Here is a 22,028-nt window from a genome sequence, read left to right as displayed (position 1 = left end):
TCGCGTAACGTGTACGGGACAGAAGAGAGTATGGAGATGAAGAGCCAAAAAAAGAACAACGCTGCTGTGTTACCCTACAGTCACAATGTTCCCTGTGAGTTCAATCAATGGCGTTAGTTGAAACCTGTAGAGTTTGTGCAAGGAAGGCAGCACAGCAACAGAGGGTAAGTGCGTACGCACCAAGAACAACAAGGAAATATTTTCCTGTTTGCCAGCATGGCGTGGTCTATAGGTTGACATTGTGCTTGGAAGTACTACAAATGGCCTCCTGATAGCAGATTCCAAATCACCTGCCTGACTCTCACTTTTCACCTGTAGAGTGATTTTCAAAGCGATAGCTCTACGAAATGCCAAACTCGAGTTTCAGTCCCGTATGCGTCTATGGCATGGAGGTTTCCTTCGGAGTTATCAATTTCATAGCAACATTCATAAGTTCGGTGTTAAAACATACTTTGACTATGGCCAATGCGATGGCCCCATCGCCCAAATGTGGCCCACCTCACCCGAAATTCTACCTTCACTCATTTGGCCGAAAATCGATGTCGAGGATAAACTGAATGCGCTCGATACGATGGTAGACTCCACATTTTCCGGGGCTGCTCTGAATTTGGCGCACGACAGCCCCGAAATTTGACCTTCATCAATTTGGACAAAAATTGACGCCCAGTCTTATTTGAACGTGATCGATACGATGGTAGACTCAAAATTAGACTTAATCCAAATCTGAACACGCTCATATTATCCGCAAGCAGCTAGTCGCGCCAGAAGGTAGGAAGCACTCGAATCTCAGTAGAAGCAAGAACAGCTATCGCTCGACCATTCGTTGTAAGATAGTAATACCGCTGGTGGTTTTCATAATCACAGTTATTAGCTTCTATGTACTGCGGAAACTTCCGAGATCGCGTGTACGGGTGGTCAATATGTTCTGAGTGCACCGTATAGAAAGAAATTAAATTCGCGTACGGGTGGTCAATATGTTCTGAGTGCACCGTATAGAAAGAAATGAAATTCATGTACGGGTGGTCAATACGTTCTTATTGCACCGTATAGAAAGAAATGAAATTCGCGTGCGGGTGGTCAATATGCTCTGAGTGCACCGTGTAGAAAGAAAAGAAATTCGCGTACGGTTGGTCAATACGTTCTGAGTGCACCGTATAGAAAGGAATATAAAATTTTTTGGTTTGTTACCAACAACATTTTGTTACCAACGCCTCTGTGATGCGCCTTTGGTTCTTCGTTCATTTTACAAACCTCTGATGGATATATACGCTCATTTTTTCGCAATAAGCATTAAATTCAAGTTGGGTTTATTCGTACTCCTCCTGTTTTTTTTTTGTACCTGTTATTTTGTGTGTGCGCGCGCTGTCCTCTTTCTTTGATAATTGGCATACGGGTGCACGGGCTATCACATATGTTTGCAGGCTTTATTAAGGTGCTGTCATATGATTTCCAGCGAAAATTGGGTGCAGACCTGAGGTACAAATTTAACGCACGAACAAATAGCTGTGCTTCAACCCGGGAGAACATAGTAGGAGGAGCGAAAGCTCTGTTAAACATGGCTATCCAATATGACGTCATTCCATATCGTAAAGGTAATCAGATTCCTCTTGACAGCGACGATACATCGCCGAAGCAATACTTCCGGCACGGTGCTCTTCCATGGCTTTGTGTGAAGGTAAGCAGACGCCTCAGACTTTTATATAGCGAACGGCGCGTCACGCGATTTGCAGCAGTTTGGAGAGTGCCGTCGGCTGCGCTTACGGCACTTACACCATCGGTGAGGCGCAGCGAGTCACGTGATTCGACAGTTGTAAAGCGAGCGGGCGCTGTTGGCTCAACGCGCGCACCTGTGGCGAGGCGTGGCGAGTCGCGTGACATGACCTCAGAGCCAAGCATCGAGTTGTAGCAAGGCGTGGCGAGTAGCATGGCTTGACGTCAGAGCGAAGCCTCCGCTCCTCCTGGTTGCATTTAAGCTGAAATTTAGAGCCATAAAACCTCCATCTTTGTACTGGACGAGCAGAGCTTTCTCTCTAAAAGTTTGTTTGTATACCGTGAATGCTACGTTATAAGTCATTGTCAAGAGATATTGATAATTTTTATGATAATGAATTTTAAAGGCGCGATGTCAGCTTCGACTAAGTAGCGCCATTGCTCCATGTTGTGGTATCTGCACAAGGCGGGGCCGAGAGCTTCTTTTTATGCATTTCACCCCATACAAGATGAGTATAGCCCACGGCGAATCTTGAACTCTTTGGAAACCGACAGGCGCTCTGCAGCAATAGGGATCAATCCACGCACCCCATGCATGCTGAGCGGAAGCTCAATTAATGATGAGACCATCGGTGCGGTCGATGCTCGAAAGAATGAGCTTTGTTAAGCTGCTGGAATGATGAAATAGACCAGATGAGGAAAAGAAAGCGACTGGACAAACGCTTTGGTTTTCCGTCTTGCATTGTTTTCCATCACGTTCTTGCGGTACATTTCAATACTCCAAAGAAATACGGATCACTGGAAGCGTAGCGTACTGCATGTGAAACCCTATTACATTAAGAACCGCGTAATGCCTGTTGTATAGAGAATGAAAGCTTTCCTGTGATTGGAGAATTCGTCGATTTACCAGACCACCGTAGCTACAACCTTGGCTCTTAGTTTCCAGAGACAGGTATATTGAACCAAACGTTGCACGGCGGATTATTAACGAGCGTGTGCTGAAGCTTAATATAGCGTGCCTGTGTCGCCTGGGGGCAACTCGAGAGAAAGACGCTAGCGGTGTTCATCGAGGACGTTTTCGAGAAAACAAACCGCCATCACCCCTCCGCCCTTGCTGCCGACAACGCGTGGGAACACATGGCAGGGGCGCGAGCTCCGAAAAATAACAGCAGCTGGAAATTGCCCGCTGTCGCCGTAAATTGCCTGTCTCCATGTCAACGGGCAGCTGCACCGTATACTCACGGCAGCGCGCAAGTGGCAAGCCTTGCTCGCTGTCTTTCGGCTTAATTTTTATGAGCAATATGTGTGCATGCGCCAAATCCTGGCTAATAAGAAAAGTGTCTCAAGCGAGTCTTGCAGTGTCGGTGTCCGCGCTCGTCATTTTTTGGGGCATTGATGGAAGGCGCACTTTGAACATAGCTATTTTAGACTGCGTGCCATGTCGGGCACTCAAGAATGCAGATTTAGCGACGCCACACTGAATAACCAGGCGGAGTAACAACCCAAAAGCAGCGGAAGGCGGTTGCCGCGCCTACACGTCTGTCAAGCGGCTCGTGTGACAAGTTCGTCCGGATCGCTCCTTAATTGACAACGGACGACGCGAGCGCTATCGAAGGCTGTTAGTTAAATCTGCATGAGATGTCAAGGAACTGCCGCCTGGAAACTGCTCCATCATTTCGGTTCACATGCTACAGCTGCACTTGCCGTAAGTTTTTTTTCCAAGTACCGATTAAGAGGGTATGCAGCATGCAGTGATGTAGGAAGCCAGGATGAATTTTTTTGCATTATTAAGCGACAGGAAGCTGAAGAAGGGGCCGACATGACATATCCTGCGATTTAAAAGTGTTTTGTCGCCGGCGGGCCCAGTCCTACAGCTCCTCCGCACGTGACTGCTTGGTTCGTCGTCTTCTCTTTCGTAATTTTAGACTTATTTACTGACCCGATGATAACCGTCTTGTGTTTTTGTTGTGCGCAAGTAAGCTGTCCAAGTGTGGAGTTGTACTGGATGCCAACACCAACGAAAGTTATGCTTAGCGGGGTCCCATTCATTAAAAATTTGTTTGTGAAGTACATCTCCATGGTGCGGCTGTGTGTTTACTTGGTGCGAATGCACAAGTTATCTTTGAGCACAGGCAGCCTGCGTAAATGCACTGAGAGTAGTAGAAGCGCTTTCATGATTGAAGAACAGCTAGAGCTAAAGGTGGGCTTTAATAAGGATGCCTTACTTGTGAGCAGGAGGCTCATAAATTCCGATATGCTGTCGAGTAGCGACAGTGTTCTGAAGTTAGAGTAGCGATCGTACAAACAACGGTTGCCTATAGATGCATCCTGAATATAGATCAAACAGTACTTTTGGCAATTGGGGAATCTCGAGATGCGTAAAAAAACCAGTTGATGTTTAACAGTGCTAGGTGCAACAGCGCATAAGAGCACCGCGCACTTTACACAAGACTGTTGTGTTATATGCGTATGAAAAAAAAACGCACAAATATTGAGAGAAGCCTCTGATGCATTATTGTACAACTAAGGTGAAGAATAATTTATTTTAAATGATTTTTGGTATCGTAGTCTTCGTCAACTTCTGTTAGGGCGGCGCAAATAGATAATCTTTGTTTGGCCACGGCATTGGAGTTCTACGTAATGACCGCAGCACAACACCTAACGCGCTAAACTTCCAGCCTCGCCCGCTGGGTTTGGGTATCGTCGTATTTGTGCGAAAGCACTATTCCAGACGTACCAACCCCCAGCAAGAATCTTGTCATCGTGTTTCCAGCCTTTTGCGCGAGATGTTGCTCGGGAAGGGCAACATGGGTCGCACAAACTCTACCTGTGGCTGTCATACAAACAGCCACCTTCCATTGCAGCGGTGCATTGCTTAACCGCTGCGCCGCCTCGCTGCTATGAGGACTCGCCGCCATCTATGAGCGTTTCGTACAGAATGTCAAATTCTGCATATATGGGCATTACCCACTAAAGCTATCGCGGCATATTTATAAGGCGGACTTAAGCGAGCCCTCCAATTGAAGAATGAACACCTACTTTGGTACCGCTACTCCCTTTAACTACGTTAAAGCCGTACCACTTTTTCATCAACTTCAGTTTACGCGGCGCCAACAGATCACCTTTATCGCTACCACTAATCTAGAGCTCCACTGTAGACCAGCCACTACTCTAGATCACCTTCGGCGGCCACCGCGTTAGAGTAGTACGGCATCACCGCAGCACAACACCCCACCTGCATGTTTTCGCACTCATAGACAGTAAGTAGTTTTAAGTGATCTTCGGAACTATTTTGTTAAAGGTCCTGTTCTCCAAAAAATCCGGTGTCGGTGTTGCCGGCGTCGGCGTCGTGTCGGCGTTGTGACCATAAATTCATTAGTATGGCTCTGGCAGGGGGTCTCCAGAGAGCAGCTTAAGAGGCAGGTGGCCCACTTAAGATAAAGCGCGAAATGCCCACCGTGGCAGGTGTTAGTTAAATTAATGGTGTGTCACTCGGCAAGAGCAACTTGGGTCGCGCAAGGCTTATCGCTGGGAGCACTTGCCATCGCAGAGCAGTGGCGCATCGCTTAACCGCTGCACCACTGCTCCTGGAAAGTGTATCAGGGCTCCCATGGATCTAGGCCGCATGGGTAGCTTGGCTCGCTGCCGACGCTTCCGTACCCTCGGCGCTCGGACTATCGTGTGAGACCCGCTTCCTTTGCGCTTAAAGCATCGCACGCTGTGTGGGGCTAAGTTCACTGAAGTGCAGCCCACAATTCTTCGGGAGAACTTCGTTGCCAGTATTGGGAACGGCATCCATCGTAACGCTGTTGCGAATGTAATCGCATCTGCGGTGGAGACGGTTGATGGATGCCTTGAACGGCCGGCCAGCGGTGGTTTCTATTTCGGGTGCTGCTAGGCCGCACTGCTCGCCCCAGCAATCTCGGAGTGTACGTTTGAGTCAGTTTGCGGCACTTTTCGAAGATTACATCATCAGAGAGTTTTGAGTTTGAACCAGAGCGGCGGGAAAACTCTTTTTCAATTGCACATTCAAATCTTGTAGCAACCAATGCATCTTTCGCTACCGGACAAACAACAACAAAGCGTCGAAATTCCCGACTATCAGATTTTGCAGAAAAAAAAGCAGTTGTCCCCGTGTTCCTTCACACGGAATCTAAAAAAAGTTCTCAGAGAAGTTGAAACTACCACGTACTCATGAACTGAAAGCCTAGACATCGTAATATCAAGAAGTTAATCGCGAGCCTTTCATAAGTTCTGCATATCAGGGATACTGAAAGAAAAGTTAGCACTTCCGCAGTAGACACAAGCAAGAGAAGACTAGGGTGCTGGTGACCGGAAAACAGAATACAAAAGAAGAGCCATCTCGGAAAGCTAAAAGTATTGTTAAAAACATAAACAATTGTTTAGAATGGAAATGAACCAGAATAGGCATAAAAGCAAGAAACTGAAAGGTACTGAATAATAAAACTCCAATTTTATTTACTTTTTTTTTCTATTGGCATGGTGGCGCTCGCCCCCATCTGAGTTCAAAGGTGCAGCGAATAAGGGTTTGGTCTGTTTACTGCAGTTTTTCGCAAAAACCACTGTTATAGAGTCTGCTAGAGACACTGCCGGCATGACGAGGGTTCGGCGGCCTTGGTTTTCGGTGCCGTCGCGATTTTGGCTTTGCCCCGAAGGTGCGCACGTGCCTGATATTCTAAATTGGGTGAAATTAAGCAGATTAAAGCGCCTTTTTGGGTTATTCTTCATGAGTTCCTAATCATGATAGAGGCCTTTATTTTTTCAGAAACACGACCGTCCTGATTCCTGGTTCCCAATGGTTCCCTGCAAAAAAAAAAAGAGAGCAATGGACGCTAAATTACCGCGCCCATATAGGCTGCTAGAATGGTGCTCTCCTCTCTGAAGAGATTGCTCCCCAGCAAAATCTGCCTCCGGGGCCGACTTAGCCATTAAAATTCCACCGGAAGAGGAATTCGCTCCATTAAATGCTCTGCCTCTGCTTTTGTCCGCGTGCTTTCGTGTTTCCCAATCTCAATAGCGGCGTTCTGTGTAGGACATGCATAATTAATCAGGATCAAGGCTTCCCAGCAGACTTTTGTATTGTTTTCTCATGGCTTCTACGGGAAATTTATCTCCGTCTGTAAAAACTCGATAAATAGGAGGGCATGGCTGCTCATACAGCAGAGAGAGCAATTTTCTCTTCTCTTCCAAGCCGTCGCGGCCGTTCATTGCCTTGTCCTTCTCATTCTTTCTCCTGGCCATATTGCTGGCAATGGCAGCTCTACTGTAATGTTTGTTTTTCAGTTTTACGCATATAATGTAGAGAGATAAGCTGAAAGATTCTAATCTTACAGAACTACCACCAACTGGTAAAGGCTAAATTGCCACTTCTGTCTTCGGTGCTATGAGCAGCAACATTCCTGTCCCCAACTGCAGGGAGAAAAAGACGCGGAGTTTTTCCCTGCCGTGATCCTCAGATGGCAAGTGTCTATAGTTAACTCTCGTTCAAAGGTTTTAGAAACACTTTTGAATGTTGCAATAATTCTTCCGGTGGATAAATACTTAACTAGGCGGGAAGCCTCTGTGTCAGTTGCTATCGAGTGTTCAATCACTAAAGTACGTCCATGTTGCAGTGGAAAAAAAGAAAATTAAGGCAAAAGGTGAGCAGCTAGATTTACATATTTCATTCTGTTTGTAGAAGCAATGAAGTTATTTACCGCGATGTTTTGGTCGCAGTTAGTCCAAGATCTATTGCTATATGTCACAGATGAGTTCCAAATTCGTCGATCATGTTTTGCTCCTTATGCAACTTAGGACTCCCTCTTCTTGTTTCACCCTGACAAATCGAAAAAAAAAATGAATCACTCGTTCAAAATAATCCTATACGTCCGCACATATAAACATGCGAAGCAGAGGAGTGCTGAAGGAATTCCTATTTTATTTCGGCCGGAGACGCATTGCTAGAGATTTAATGTTTCACAGTTGAGTTCGCACACTCATGGCTAGGGTCCACACGAACAATTTTTTGTTCGTAATGAGACCTCATATCCTCAGGTGATATGCTTCGAAATGATAGTTATATGGTCGTTTTGATTTTCATAGCTTCTCAAAGAAAGCAGCTAGCGGGAACTTATAGTTTCAAATGAACTTCAGTTCATTAAATCAGCGTTAGGATTTCCCTCATTTCAAAAAAGGTTGAGGTAGCGTGCAAAGCTTACGTTTTTTAGGCATAAATCCTTCTTAAGCTTAAGTAGTCGAGGCATATTATTGTGGGTGTACATCCGTTATCAAGAAGGCACACGCCAGACGGTTTGCTACTGGCTGATTAAGAGTTCCTATCTTCTTACTTGTGGAACTCATTTGTTGTAGAGGGATGAATGGACACGACATTTCGGAATGTCGCGACGCTTCTTATGCTGACGATGCGAAACGAGTCTCATTGTACTACCACAACAATATTGAGGGGCTGTTTTTTTTTCAAATGCTTCACTTACACTTACACTTAAAGAGGCCTAGTCATTACTGCCATTTGGGGCCGCTTAGTGATTATTACATATATCCTTACCAGCCTTCTTCACGGGCTGCATAAAAACTATATCTATAATTTGTTTGTAAAATTCACGTCCTAGATTAGTGCTCATAGCCTGCCCGGATCAATATATGAGATATTTAGTGGTTCTGATAAGATGTCAATTTTCTTTCGTAAGCGATAGTACTCGCTATAAATCATGAACACTGACTGAAGAATTTAATGCTCGAAGCTGTGCCCGTATGTGAGGGAAGGAGCAGGAACTAATACCTCGCCCACAATTTTTTCTTAGTTTCTTTTGCTAACGTTATTGTCTATGCATTCATTGAACAGACACCGAAGCGTGACCTGTTAGAACGCACTAGTAAGATTTATTGCATGCGAAGACTCTGAACGCCTAGACTGCGTAAAAAGTTGAACTTAGTGCTACCATAAGCAACGCAAGGTTGCGAGGTAGGGGAGGAATATTTTCAACAACATGAATTTTGTCCCTGTTGCAAGTACGTGCCTTCCATCTCTATTCACGCTGGCTTAGACGAAAACACAAGGACCCTAAGTGGAGTAGGTAGGCTACATCTTGCTAACAACATGATCAACACCCGTTGCCCCTCTAGTCGCTTGCGACTTTTTATTTGTTTACAAATACTGTTGGCCATAAAGACGGTGCAGTGGTTAAAGGTAACACGAAAAGAGAAAAATGTTCGTTTGAAAATGGGCCAAAAATATAATATGCGCCATAATCTACGCAAATTTTTTCATGGGATCATCCATCAACTTGCCCAGCTACTTTGGGTGATACAGTTTTTCCAACGTAATTCATTGCAACAATGGTTGAAATCTTTCAGATATGCATGGTTAATTAATCATTAATTTGAAAGGCAAGCGCGTTGAATTCACACACAGGAAACTGGTGGCCGGCCATTTGAATATTAGTGCATAAACACTTCTTGCTGACTAAGATATTTGGCCTATTAAGGAGTGCAGTTGGGCTGAACATATTGCCACCGTTAACATCTCACAAGGATATGAACCTTCTCATAAAACAAGCGCCCCGCTTACTGTTACATCTAGCCTTCTGTAACTCAACGCAGAAACTCCAATTACCTTACTCCGCAAACAATGCGTGCTTGGACACTACAGAAAACAGAAGGTTAGCAGTTTATTCGGCAACGTGAAAAACTGTACAGAACACTTTACTCACTGTTCATCCCTGATAGAAGCACCTGCAATCATTTGCTGACACCGCAGAGGCTTTAGACCAACGCTGTACGTATGCTTACGAAATTACGTCGTGAATGAGATTGTATTCTTGGCGCAATGACCTGCCCTTCGCAACGACGCCTTGAATTTATTTTCTGTTTTCTTATCTGGAGATTATGGGACTTGCACAAAACTTTTGTGTAAAAATTTTGTGTAAATCTGTGTGGTACGTGTGTGTATAAGATACCGTTTCGCTAGTTGGTTACGTAAACATAGAGGGTTGTTTCTTCTAGCCAAACGCGGCTGCTACCAAGCTAGAGGAGATTGATGAGAATGTCTTGTGGAAAAAATAGTCTAATAAGGAATTTCAAACACGAGTTTGCTTCAGGGCAGGTCAAGATATATACGTCAGGAACACTGGTGATTTCTTTTTCTTTGTTTTAAGCTTCTTCATTCATTTGAGGCTTTTTTTTTCTGTTACCAGCTCCGGCTGATTTTTTGAATAGGTGTGCACACAATCTTGCAATACTTGTGCAAGATTTCCTTTATGAGTAAATAATCCTCATAAAATGGTTATTTCTTTTAAAGAGCACCATCTAGACGTCCCTTTGTCAGCAAACGAGTTTACCTCAAAGAAGTTTGTCGCCACCAAAATTCCAGGCATGGCGTCTCCCTTTTAGGAAGAAAGGAGAAGCATACCCACTCAGGGACCCCTTTTTGCCTTAAATTGGGGGAGGGGGGGGGGGGGGCAATTTCAGCAGCTGATTGCTCTACTTTTTTTTTCAGAAAGACAAAAAAAGCATGGGGGCGATTTACGCCTACAACGCGCTTTGCATAGACCAACAGAGCATAACAGCGCTCCTATCCCCGCACATGGCGTCCTGTGTGAATTTAGCAAAGAGGTATTGCGCACAAAGGTTGCATGCATTTTTCGCGAAGTGATTTATAAATCCTTGTCGAGCGCGAATATATTTACGTGCCCATTAAAAAGTTATTTTCTTTCCTCGCTGGTTACTTTGCGTCTAAAGCGTGACTACTGCTAACGAATGTCTGCCCGGCTAGATTTGTAGGCGTGTAAGCACCTTGACGCGGAAGGCATTTTCTTTTTGGTGTTTTTATTGTTAACGCTACGTGCGCTTAGTAGCTATCTGTATAAGTCATCCCGCTCGCTACAATCATCTCCATTCGGCTTTTGTCTTCTTTTTTAATTCATCTATTTGGCCGCGCAGGGCAAAAAGCCATTTCGACACAGGCTACGCCAAACTGCCCTCTAAGAAAGTTTTATAACTCTTCGGCCATCAGAAAAACATGAGAACTCGCTCCAGAGGTATTTATACAGTAAAGATGTTTCTTATATATACCACCCTTTTTCGACTGCGAAGAGCCGAATTCTCTGCGGGCTATTTCGGAAATCTTAGAAGTGCTCTGGAGGTTAGCGAAAAATAAAAAACTAACTCGGTAAAGCGCGCAGTTTTTTTTTTCCATGCCACCCCCTTTTCATCGCGTTTCGTGTTGTCCTGCTGTCTGCTTTTAGAAATTTTAAAGGAAGGGTTTTCCCAGCTAGATCTAGAATCGTCTGACGAGTTTTAAAAAGGTTCATCTCTGGCATCTATTACCGAAAATGCCATATGAGGGTCAAGAAAATAGGCACTTCAATAAATATTTATTCAAACCTTTGTCTCGGCTGCCCAAACATAAGCTACTCTGAGTGCCGGCGCTGTAAATAATAGGATGCACCCGTTTTTTGCCGCAAACCATTCACGCAGTAACGCACGCAGCCACCTATTCAAATATAAAGAAATGAAGACGACAGCGAAAGACGCAGGTTGGAGGCGGTAGACAACAAAAGTCTTATCGTGGTCATGGTGACTGTATACTTGCACCAAGAAAAATGCGTGAAACAAATCTCTGGGAGTTTGGAGGAACTGTTTGCGTTGACCTCGCGAAATCCCGGAGATACTCGACTAAGGAACAGTTTAGTTTAGGCAAGTCTCCAGTTTCGTGGTTTATGAACGACCTTATTGTGCTGTCCTCTACTGAAAAAGAAAACCGACCAAAGACGGGGAGATTTATAATGTTCACTCGGGAACACGAAAACGCTTGAAACACATATCCCGTATTTGGGGATATGTGTTTCAAGCGTTTCCGTGTTCCCGAGGGAACATATGAGGATTTTGCCGCAAAGTTCGTTGCCTCTTTCACGAGGAATTCGTTACTTTGTCTAGCTTTCTGTCAGAAACAACGACATGCCTTTCGTTCGGTCACTCAACTTGTTTTCTCATGAGCTATCTAAACGCCTTGTTACGAGGCTACATATTTCTCTTAAATTGGATAACCACAGATTCACAGACTCCTCACAGCATGGTTCGTGCGTGCGTAACGTCCCCCTGAAGCTTTAGTTTGTTCAGAAGTATCTGCAGATTCTTTCTTCTGCTGTGTGAGTAAAGTTCAGTGGCGCTTTTTAAATGAATACCGGAGGCGAGTAAAGCTCGCTGGACAATTGCCCTTAAAGGGACCATGAGAACACTTCCGTCTAAATATGAGTGTGAGTAAAATGTGGTTCTTGTTTATCTTTCTCGGGATGTCGCCGTTTGCGCGGCAGCAAAAGATGCATTTCTTCCTGAGAAAATTCATTTTAAACCGCTCCCCCCCCCCCCCCCCCCTTTCAATTCAAGTTCGCAACGTCAGCATCGCTGCGGCCTCTCCCGGCGCGTGTTCAACCGGCGGCCTCGCACGCTGTGCTTTATAGATCTCCGTTTTCATCATATTTCGTCGGTTCGTCTGCGCTGCGCACGTTTGCATCTCAACATCAGAGCCGCCGCCCAGCGCACTCGGTTAGCGGAGCAACAGCGAGTTCGACACCGACGCTAATCTCATGCCAAAAGCGAAAAAGTGCGAAATCGAAAACATAAAAAAACGAAAGACAAAAGCGAACCTGTCAGTGCAGATATGCCGCATCGCATTGCATGATCGCCCGTCAATGCTTTCTTTATTGCTCTATTAAAGTTCACTTGTAAAATTTTCTCTTTCTATTTTCTCGTTTTGCCTTTACTCTCATCTATATCTACTGAAGTCTCAGTATTTTGGCGCTTGTAATGCAAAGTTATTTTTTTATTTTTTTTATTTACATATACTGCAGGCCAATGTTTCGGCCCAAGCAAGATGGGCATACAAATTTAGAACACAACAAGAAGAACATATACAATGCGAGAAAGAACACATGGGAAACAACACATTTCTTAAAAGAACAACTATATGAGAAAACTAATATTGGGTAATAAATGGCAGCAACACATCTCATGTATGATAAGAATGCGGAATTCATGACAAATAACTATTTTGGAAGGAAAACAGGATATGTTAAGTATGCAAACTATGGCTTTCTAGTGATTTCACAAAACCTTTGCTTTTAAAAATGTTGCGTGGTAAAGAATTCCATTCAGTGATCCTGCGGAGGAAAAAACTATATTTAAATGTGTTAGTGCGAACGAAGATTGGGGCTAAGGATTATTCGTGATTATGCCGCGTTGTCCTTGTACTAGCATGTTTAACAGATTCTGGTATGGGTAACTTGATCTTTCCCGAAAGACCGTCATAAAGAAATTCAAGACGGCTAACTTGCCTTCGCGCTGCTAATGTAGGAATATTATTGAGCTTCATTAAATTAGAAGGGGAGTCTAAGCGTTTATATTTTCCAAAAAATAAATCTAACTGCTTTTCTTCTAACCTTTTCAAGCTATTATTCTTCGAAGGGGCATTTTGTTCAGAGCCAGGTGTCTTTCCTGAGTGTGTGCGCAGTATTCGAAAGCAGCTACCATCTCTGCCTAGATGAGCAGTCGCTGACGGGGCGAATGCGCGACGTGCATGTGACATGTTCTGCATCCCACCTGAGAGAAAAACTAAAGGAAGGAACGAGGCTTTTACGGCGAACGCCTCACCGAGCGAGGTGACTAAAGCTACATCGGCTGGTTCTCGCGATTCACTCCAGGCGTTTGTCCGCTCGGTGCCGTGTAATGACAGACGCTCCTGCAGGTGACTCTTTTTTGGCACCCATTTCCTTCACACAGAAGCCCCAAAGTTCCCGGCACAGGCCCGGTGGCCTTTGCGCGAGCACTCGCCTTTTCTTCCCTTTTGGGCCATCCATGGAGCGGTCGAACTCATCCGCCGTGTCCTGAAAGCGGCCCGATGTTTCTGCGCGGCTGAAAGCACGCGACGTTGCTGATTTCTTGCCCATCATTAGCACTCGTATGTTGATGGCGCAGATATGCCTGCTCCTGGCATGGCAAAGATCCGTTTTCGTTTGTTGCTTATCTATCGTTGTCTCACCGCCTCTCTCATCGTAACCACCTTGCAGAGAAAAAAAAGTTGGTGATGAGCTTCAGGGAAGCCGTACTGCTTGGCTCACTGCACCCGCGTTGCTAACAAGCTCCCAAAGTTTGACTTTGCTGAGCTCTCATCCGGAATGAAAGGGCAGTGGAATGAATATTTTGGCTGGCTGGGCACCTGCTAGCATCCCAATTTTTCACTGCCCTTTCGGCATCCGCCTACTTTAGCGAGGCGCAGGAATACCTTGCGGCCCGCTGTATAATCCCGGCTTATGAACGAAGGCGCACCGAAGTAATGCCGCTACTGAATTCCTATGAGGGATGCTCGTCTCGTAAATTAAAACAGTACGCAGCACCATTCATTTGAATTGATGAAGGGGAAATACGAACTCTGTAATAACCGAGAAAAACCAAGCGGATTGAACCGCGTGGTTTTATTGATGAATTTTGTTTTTTGCTTATTTAGAAGATAAGCCTGTGACACAGGACGGAATACTTCTAACCTATAATATCGGAAGGTCACATGCTGATCTATATATGTTTACAGCTACGAGCAACATAGTACAAAACGATTTATTTCCATGCAGGAAACAAATTCGTTTTTACTGCTGCTGGAGATTAAAAGAGCGTTCAGATCATCAACCAACTTACACGAAAAATTTGATCTTTTATTTGTGCTAGAAAGCAAAGTACAAAAGTGATGCTTGCGTCTTTTGCGTGCGGTAAAATTCTTCACCGCATGCTAAAGAAATGTGCCTCTTTATATTGCTTCGACATGTGCGCTTTTCTGAATAACCAGGCCCATATTATTTAGTAAAAGCATCACAGATTGATATATTCGAAAGTAAGATTGGTAACGCATGAAAAAAAAAAAGAAATACAAGGAATAGTTTACTCTCCTTCTATTTCTTTCCGTTTCGTGAACGATTCTTACAATTTTAACAAAAATATCGTTATTCAAGAACTGATATACTGTGACGAAAGCGAAAAAAAACAATTAAAGCTGAGAGACGATTATTTGCCCTGTGGAAAAAAAATGGTTATGCGGGGAATGAGTTCCTTCAGGCTTGGATGTTTTTCTTTTTTTTCTCTCTTTCATCAGTATGCATATGGCAACGACTATTCGAGGACGGAGTACGATGCAGTAGTGGGGCTTAGTATACAGGGTGTTTCACCTAAGACGTCACATAATTAAAAAGACTTTTTTTTGTGGGGTTAGAGCACTTTTTTTCGGAAAAAAAAAGACTTTTTTTTTGCCGGGTTAGAGCACTTTTTTCGGCATAGCATTCTCAGCGGTGTAATACATCAGCATACATCTAAGACCTGTCAGCTAGCGGGCTGGTTAACTATGATTGAAAAGGTAACTTTTTAACTATTACTGTTAGGGTCCTTAACTATTTAGAAGGTGCAGCCCACCGTAAGTAATATCATTATCAGTTTTTAGAATTGCGAAAGCCCGGTTTTGCTCCGCGCAGTGGCCTAACAAATTTTGTTAACGTTTGCCCAAAATGCATGCACTTTCAAGAAGTTTGCAGGCAAAGCAGCCTCTCCCCAGATATATTGAACTTCGCATTCTGTGATAGGCATTCATTATTACAGCGCAAAGACGGCACAGAACAAGAAGGGGACACAACAGCGCTGTTGTGTCCCCTTCTTGTTCTGTGCCGTCTTTGCGCTGTAATAATGAATGTAACTAACCAGCTCGCCCAAAATGTTGTATTATGTGATAGGCAATTATTGATCGGTCATTTCTGCACGCCCTCCTTTCACGAGAAAGTCGAAAACAATAAAAGGATATACCTAGCTCATGTTTAGTGGTCTCCTTGTTCATATCTAATAAAATATTAAGAATATCACAGATATTAAATATAGGGCCACAAGCCGCATTTCTTGAGTGCCTATGTGTGATGGCACCAATACGATACGGCAGAAACATCATCTTTCTCTATAACCGTTACTAATCTGAAGGGGGCTTGCTGGAACTGGTTGTGACCTCGATGTTTTTGAGGCATTATGGCTGGAGATGGTGTCAATGATTTCTACTTTTTCTACGCCCATGCCTTCGTTTTCGTATTTCTGTCTTGAATTACACAGACTAAGCAGCAGTAGCGCTTTGTGCGTGAGAAGCTTGGGACTTTACAATTAGTCCGTGAAATGTGCAAGAAAACTCGGTCAAATTTAACGCTAAACACGACGACCAGAGTTCATTACGGGCATCCGCAGAAAGAAACGAACATCCGCACTGCTACTGCATATGTAGTGAAGTGAGACATCTTGAAACTGAACACGTAGCCTGCTGGTGACAGAACTGAACAAATGCACCCAGAATCAGGAATATTCGGTTGGAATGGCGTAAAATGGTAGGTTTCTAAGAGAATGCATGCTTTTTATTGTTTCTCTAGAGCAACGGGTATCTATACCTTTCTGGTTTACCCTCCATAGTGAGGTGGCTGCATTAAGCAAAAAAACTGTTTGAAAATGTTGTGAAAGGCAACGCCCTCGGCGCTAATGTGTACCTTCAGAAAAATACTATAGACACTTTTTGTTATTAAACTGTAGCTGTGTTCAATTTAAAAGCGCCCTTTTTTCCGTATGCTCCTAACGGAAACTTTCACTTCGAGCTGAATAGCAAACTAGAGCTCATCTAGACTGGCGTTCCTCACAAGACATTCAGGGCACCTTCGTCAACGCTCATGGTTGCACTACCGTCAGTCGCTAGTGAACCATATACAAACGCGGAGGAGCTTGATGTGGACACCAGGGCTCGTTCGGCGATGTAATTGGCGCCTTCTATGAGATGCTATAATGATTTTGGTGCCAAAGAAGCGACCTCTTCATGCCAACGTTCACAGAGAAGACGCATCTCGACATAGCCTGTAGACACTAAGTAAGTGGAGCAGGAGCCATTTTTCGCCCTGGAATCACAGACCTGTCTTTATTGCGCAACGTTCGCCGCGGGCTGCCGCAAGTACACAGTACTGACGGTAGCCGAATCCAGTGTAAGCAGTGTTGCTCCACCTGGTTGGCGCACTTTATGTATGCCACCATTTTTGCATGCCTGAGTGTGCACCTCAGTGCCCTATCGCTGCGACTTGGACATTCCTGGGCGTACTATTGAAGTTCTCCTTCTTCTAGCACCCCGCTATCGCAAAAGCTCCGGCTTTGAGGAGACCTACTACTTTGAGGACCACTACTGATATTTATTATTGTCAACTACATCACTTGATTCAATCTCCTTGCGACAGTTTGCAGAAAGGTGAAAGCAACAAAAGGTGCCCATTTTGGAGAGCCCTTCGAAATGTGTCCCAGTGCATCAATGTCTCCTTAGTCGGGGCTTTTGCAGAGAGTAGGCGCACTCCAGTTTTCCGGCATGGGCGTTTCGGTTGCACAAGATAATTGTATGCTTCCCTTGTTCGCTGCATAAGACAAAAATATGGGGAAATTTTACACACATAGTGCCTAGACGTACATCGCTGCTTCGTGTCTTCATTGAAGAACCGCTTTTTTGGTCGCTTACTTTTCACCAAGACGCAAAAACACCATTTCAAATTTACCGAGCTCGCGTTTTTTTTTTCAATTTCTTACCTTCAGATCTTCTACAGACAGCAAAATATTTGGCTGCAAAACACCAGAGCAAGAAAAGAGGTTACGAAAAGATAAGGCCATAAAATGTTAAATGCCCAATGTTTCCGAGTCCTCCATATCCTACGAGCCAATTCTTTCATTTCAAGTGCTGCGCCACGTATTTTCATTCTACTTGGTGTGCGAAGTATGGACGGGGAATACAGCGACTCCGCGACTCGAGTTGTTCGAAGCAGGAAAAAACGTTGCTCGGTGCCATCAACTAGTGCACGCACAACTTTACTAAAACTGAGCTGTCGGGAGTACCTTTTCCTTCAGTGATTTCACTTCTGGAAGCGAAGCAATGGAATATTGCTTTTTATTGTCACAAGTACATGTTGTCACCTGGTGGTGACGGCAGCAGCAGACTCTCAGAGGTAAGCTTGAGCGCAACTTAACCTCTTCAGTTGGCGTACTTCACTAGCAGACTGAAAACAACTCGGCGGCGTCAGCATCAACTGTACTTGTCGGTCGGCGATGTTAAGATAGTATAGCTGCATACAGACGCGCTCACTTTATTGATAACGACGAATGTTCGACGTAAAGCGTTTATGGTACGTACGACGATATCAAACATCCTAGAAATACCTGCGCACGCGTTGTAATCCTTTGAAAGAAATCGGGCCGCCCTCCCGTGAAAAGGAGCGACAAAGAGTTAAGCCTGTCCGCCGGCGGCTTTGAGCAAAGAAAATTAACAAATCAACTGTTCAACGCTTCGCGGTACATTCCTTCTCGCATCATAGAGGGACCCCGTGTTGTTTTTGTTTGTTTACACCGTAAAGAAGCTCGCATTGTATTGTAGCTGAGAGGACTGTCATGCTCTCACATGCAGTTAACATAATTGTTGTGTCGAATATAAATGTACGCTGTAAGCCCCTAGTGAAGCATGACCCGGTCCTTGGCGTTGAAGCGCCCGTCTCTGATCGGTCGGTGAAACAAGCTGACTGATTGCTCGCGAGTGGCCGCTGTTCTCCCAAGCACTTCGTGTAGAAAAGGAGATAAAAGTCATCACCACCGAATTCAATTTTTGTTTTACAGACAAGCCACGGCGTATGGGGAAATGTGACAGTTGTGTAAACGAATGGCGTAGAGGAATTTATGCTGTGGCTTTAAACTTCTTCTGATAATTTTATTCATTTAACCAAGGCCAACATGATAGTTTTACGCGATACCTGCTGACAAAAAGGCAAGGCACCTAAGGCCACTTTCACGTGTTGCATCTTCGCCACCGGATGATGCGATTTACCTCGGCTTGTGGCAAGAGGGAAGGCCGGAATAGTCGCGTATGGCTTTAGAACAGTTTCTCTCCAGTTAAAACTCAATTACACTGTCCGCGTAATATTCTGTGACTGAGGCCGTATACCTCTTGCAGCCTCAAACGCCTGTGAGTTTTTACATATTTTATTTGTACGCGGGCACCATCTGCGTATGCAGGCTCAGGTGCATTCTCAGAAACATCTTTTCTACGTACTTCTTTGCAACGGAAAGCTTATATATGTGGCGTAGGTGCCCCCAGAAACGAAGCAACTAACCTGGTCATATTCCCTTCAACCCCTTCCCCCTCCCTCCCTAACTATGCGCTATTTCACCCAATCACCTCTGGCAGCACGAGGGCTGTAGGTTAGCACGAAGGCCCCTAGAACTTTTGTGCACCCACGGACTGGCGTGAATCAATCAGCTAGTGAAGAGAGGAAGCTCTACCATGGCTTTCCCTCGATAGGGTTGCAAGGGATATTTCTTGCAAAAATTCACTTCTTAATTATTTTTTCCACATGCATGTTCAGAATTTTACCACATATTTCTGGTTTGGTACGTATCTAACCTCCGCAATGCCTTTACTCTTTTATATATTCAAGAGACTACTACTCTGCTTTGTGCCTACCGCAGAGCGTTTCAGCTTTCTCCGGATACGCTTTACCAGCATTCCTTACGTTGCTGGCTATCGATACACGGCACTCGTATACTTTGTCGGGGTTAATAGACAAAGAAAATCTTGGCGGTCATGGTTGTATGAGTTTGAAACGCCTACGGATTACGATACGAATTTATAGGACAGCAGTTTTGGGAAGCTCCTCGCAAAATGTTTTAACCAGCAATATAAATCGATTCGAAACGATAGAACAAAAAAAACGCAATTCCTACAGAAATCCTTGAACCATAAGGACATGCCTACTCGGCCGGCTGCCTCATGCTCTTGCGCTACTTTGTTCTTTCTAAAAGCAGCATATCTGCGCGCCGTGCAGTCTCTAAAACGTATCTCCACTTCAGTAATGCTTACCTCGTCCTGTTTGATGACTTTCATGGCTGGTATGGCTTAAACGCAGACTTTCGGTGAGTGAGCATTGCGTCTTTCCAGTCAAATTGATTTTGTTCCCGAAGAAGTTGCTTTGGAAGTCTGGGAACCGCATCATTAGGCTCCGCCGCACCAGTGTGGTTCAGTTCTTCACGGAGTTTAAGCAGAACGCGTGAGCGGAGTCGCTAATGATGGACGGAATTTGACGCACGGTTGGACACTCTAACGTGACCTATTTACTGACGTGTTCAGTTTTCCCCTTTAGAAATGCGCTTCATAGAAACGTGACCAGGCACATAGAATGACTTTTCTTTGTATACTTCTCCAAACCGTTTAAAAGAACTTCCTCTGGGAACCTTTTTGCTTGTCTTCTCAAACATCCTAACTCCTCTTTACACCTAGGACATGTCCACCGGTTCTTAGTGCAGTTTCACGTCCACAGTGGGGTTGCTTTTTCTCCAATTTTTCCAAAATTGCAATTTTTTTTTTAAATCTTGAAATGTAAGCTGCTGACAGCACTCCTCTGCGTGGCATTATCTGAAGCGCTCTCAATTCGGAAACTAAACAGGTAATGTATACGGATTACTTCGCCTGTTTGCTTCAGATGAGCGTTATGCATACAGACAGAGTTTTGTAATTTGGCCTCGAAAGGAAAACATTTCTCACACATATATTCACTTCGCGTCCCTCACATCAGAAGAGTTCAATAACAATTTCGAATTAATGATTAACACACGTGCGCGTAGCCGTTTTGATTTGGGTCGCCCTCAGCACCCATTCACAATGGTGACTAGCTGGTATCAGATTGCGCGCTTCCTGAGTACGACGACCTAGCAAAACTTCTGCGCAGATTGATGCCTTTACATCATAGAAATATAGCCGCCGCGGTGGCTCAGTGGCTATGGTGCTCGGCTGCTGGCCCGAAAGACGCGGGTTCGATCCCGGCCGCGGCGGTTGAATTTCTTTGGGGGAGAAATTCAAGAGGCCCGTGTAATGTGCGATGTCAGTGCACGTTAAAGAACCCCAGGTGGTCGAAATTTCCGGAGCCCTCCACTACGGCGTCTCTCATAGCCTCAGTTGCTTTGGGACGTTAAACCCCATAAAAACATAAAAACATAAACATCATAGAAATAATTTTTTGCCCTTGTGACGTTACTGTCCTCGAGCTGATGGGTTGGTCCTCACTGATCATGGTAAGATGGAATTTACAGGTAACAACACAGGTAGGACAATTTATGTAAAAATCAAGGAGGAGTGTACAACATTTAAAATTAACATCAGGTATCCACGTGAGAAGTTACACACTTTTAAAATGTCACCTAGCCAAGTTCTCTCGCCAATCGGCCAAGTTCTACTCGCGAAAGGTGGAGACAGTCGTTTCGTGTAAGGTTCCGCGCATTCATCCACACCGAGGTTGTCCGAAGCGCTCATTCCGTCGATCGCGAGGTACATCCGTCGTGCCCATGCCTCTGCATCGAATCTCTATCTGACAGCAGCGGTCACTCATCGCACCGACACAGGACCATGTGCAGGAATGATCGGCCGTCGCCAGTATTATGTCTCCGCCTTATGGCCTCGATCTCCGCAGTCGTAACTGTCACGTCTTGTATACTTGAGCATCGCATTGCTCTCTCGGCTGTGCACGTCATGTGCACTTCTTTGTCTTCACTCACTGGCTTGAAGTTTTTTGTCGTCTTCTGTTACACCATACTGTCATTATTCCTCATATTTCGATTGGTTGATTGGCACACGAATCGGTTTATTATAGGGGCTGAAACGCGCGCATTTCTCACCTCGTTTGCGAGGTAGTCAGATGAGGCAATAACACGTAGAGTATGCGTTGTTTTGTCCAGAGAAAAAATCGCACTTCAAACTTCCATGAATATAATATCGCACCATTTGTTTTTTCGTACAAGTGAAACAGCTCACATATATTTTGAGCCTTTTTATTGCTTGAAGACTACAGCGGACATTCGAAAAAAAAGACCTGGTGCATGTGTGTGAGCACTCAGGCGTCCGTAGGGGATCGGAGCTCGGCAATTTCCCCGCGACCGCTTTCTCAGACCACAATCCGGTGGATACACTTCCGGGAACGCACCAACGCAAATGCATTTCTCGCCAAGCACCTCCACTTTACAGTACGCCTTCACACATTCCAACCTCCAGAAGGCTGCACCCACCAGAAGCGCACGCAGCAGTGCAACGAAAAAGCAACCACGAATTCAAATTCAGGAAAACAAATACGAATGTGGTCAATGTAACTGCGAAATATACAACCTAAGATGCGGAGGCAGATTTGCCGCATCAATTCGTGTGATAGCCTGCACATTTTTTAACTAGAGTAATAGCT

The 22,028-nt window shown here is 44.7% G+C and overlaps 1 protein-coding gene across 1 annotated transcript in view; it reads left to right on the top strand.

The window, feature by feature from the left end:
• The window catches only part of LOC149343891 (diuretic hormone receptor-like), a 149,243-nt gene that overhangs the window by 43,765 nt on the left and 83,450 nt on the right, over positions 1 to 22,028 (top strand). The window lies entirely within an intron of this gene.

This window comes from Amblyomma mixtum, chromosome 5 (genome assembly GCF_055824585.1).
Source record: "Amblyomma mixtum isolate Tamu chromosome 5, ASM5582458v1, whole genome shotgun sequence".
In the NCBI taxonomy this organism is placed as follows: domain Eukaryota; kingdom Metazoa; phylum Arthropoda; class Arachnida; order Ixodida; family Ixodidae; genus Amblyomma; species Amblyomma mixtum.
Note: the sequence above shows the minus strand (reverse complement) of the source record. Positions and strands in the feature narration are given on the sequence as shown.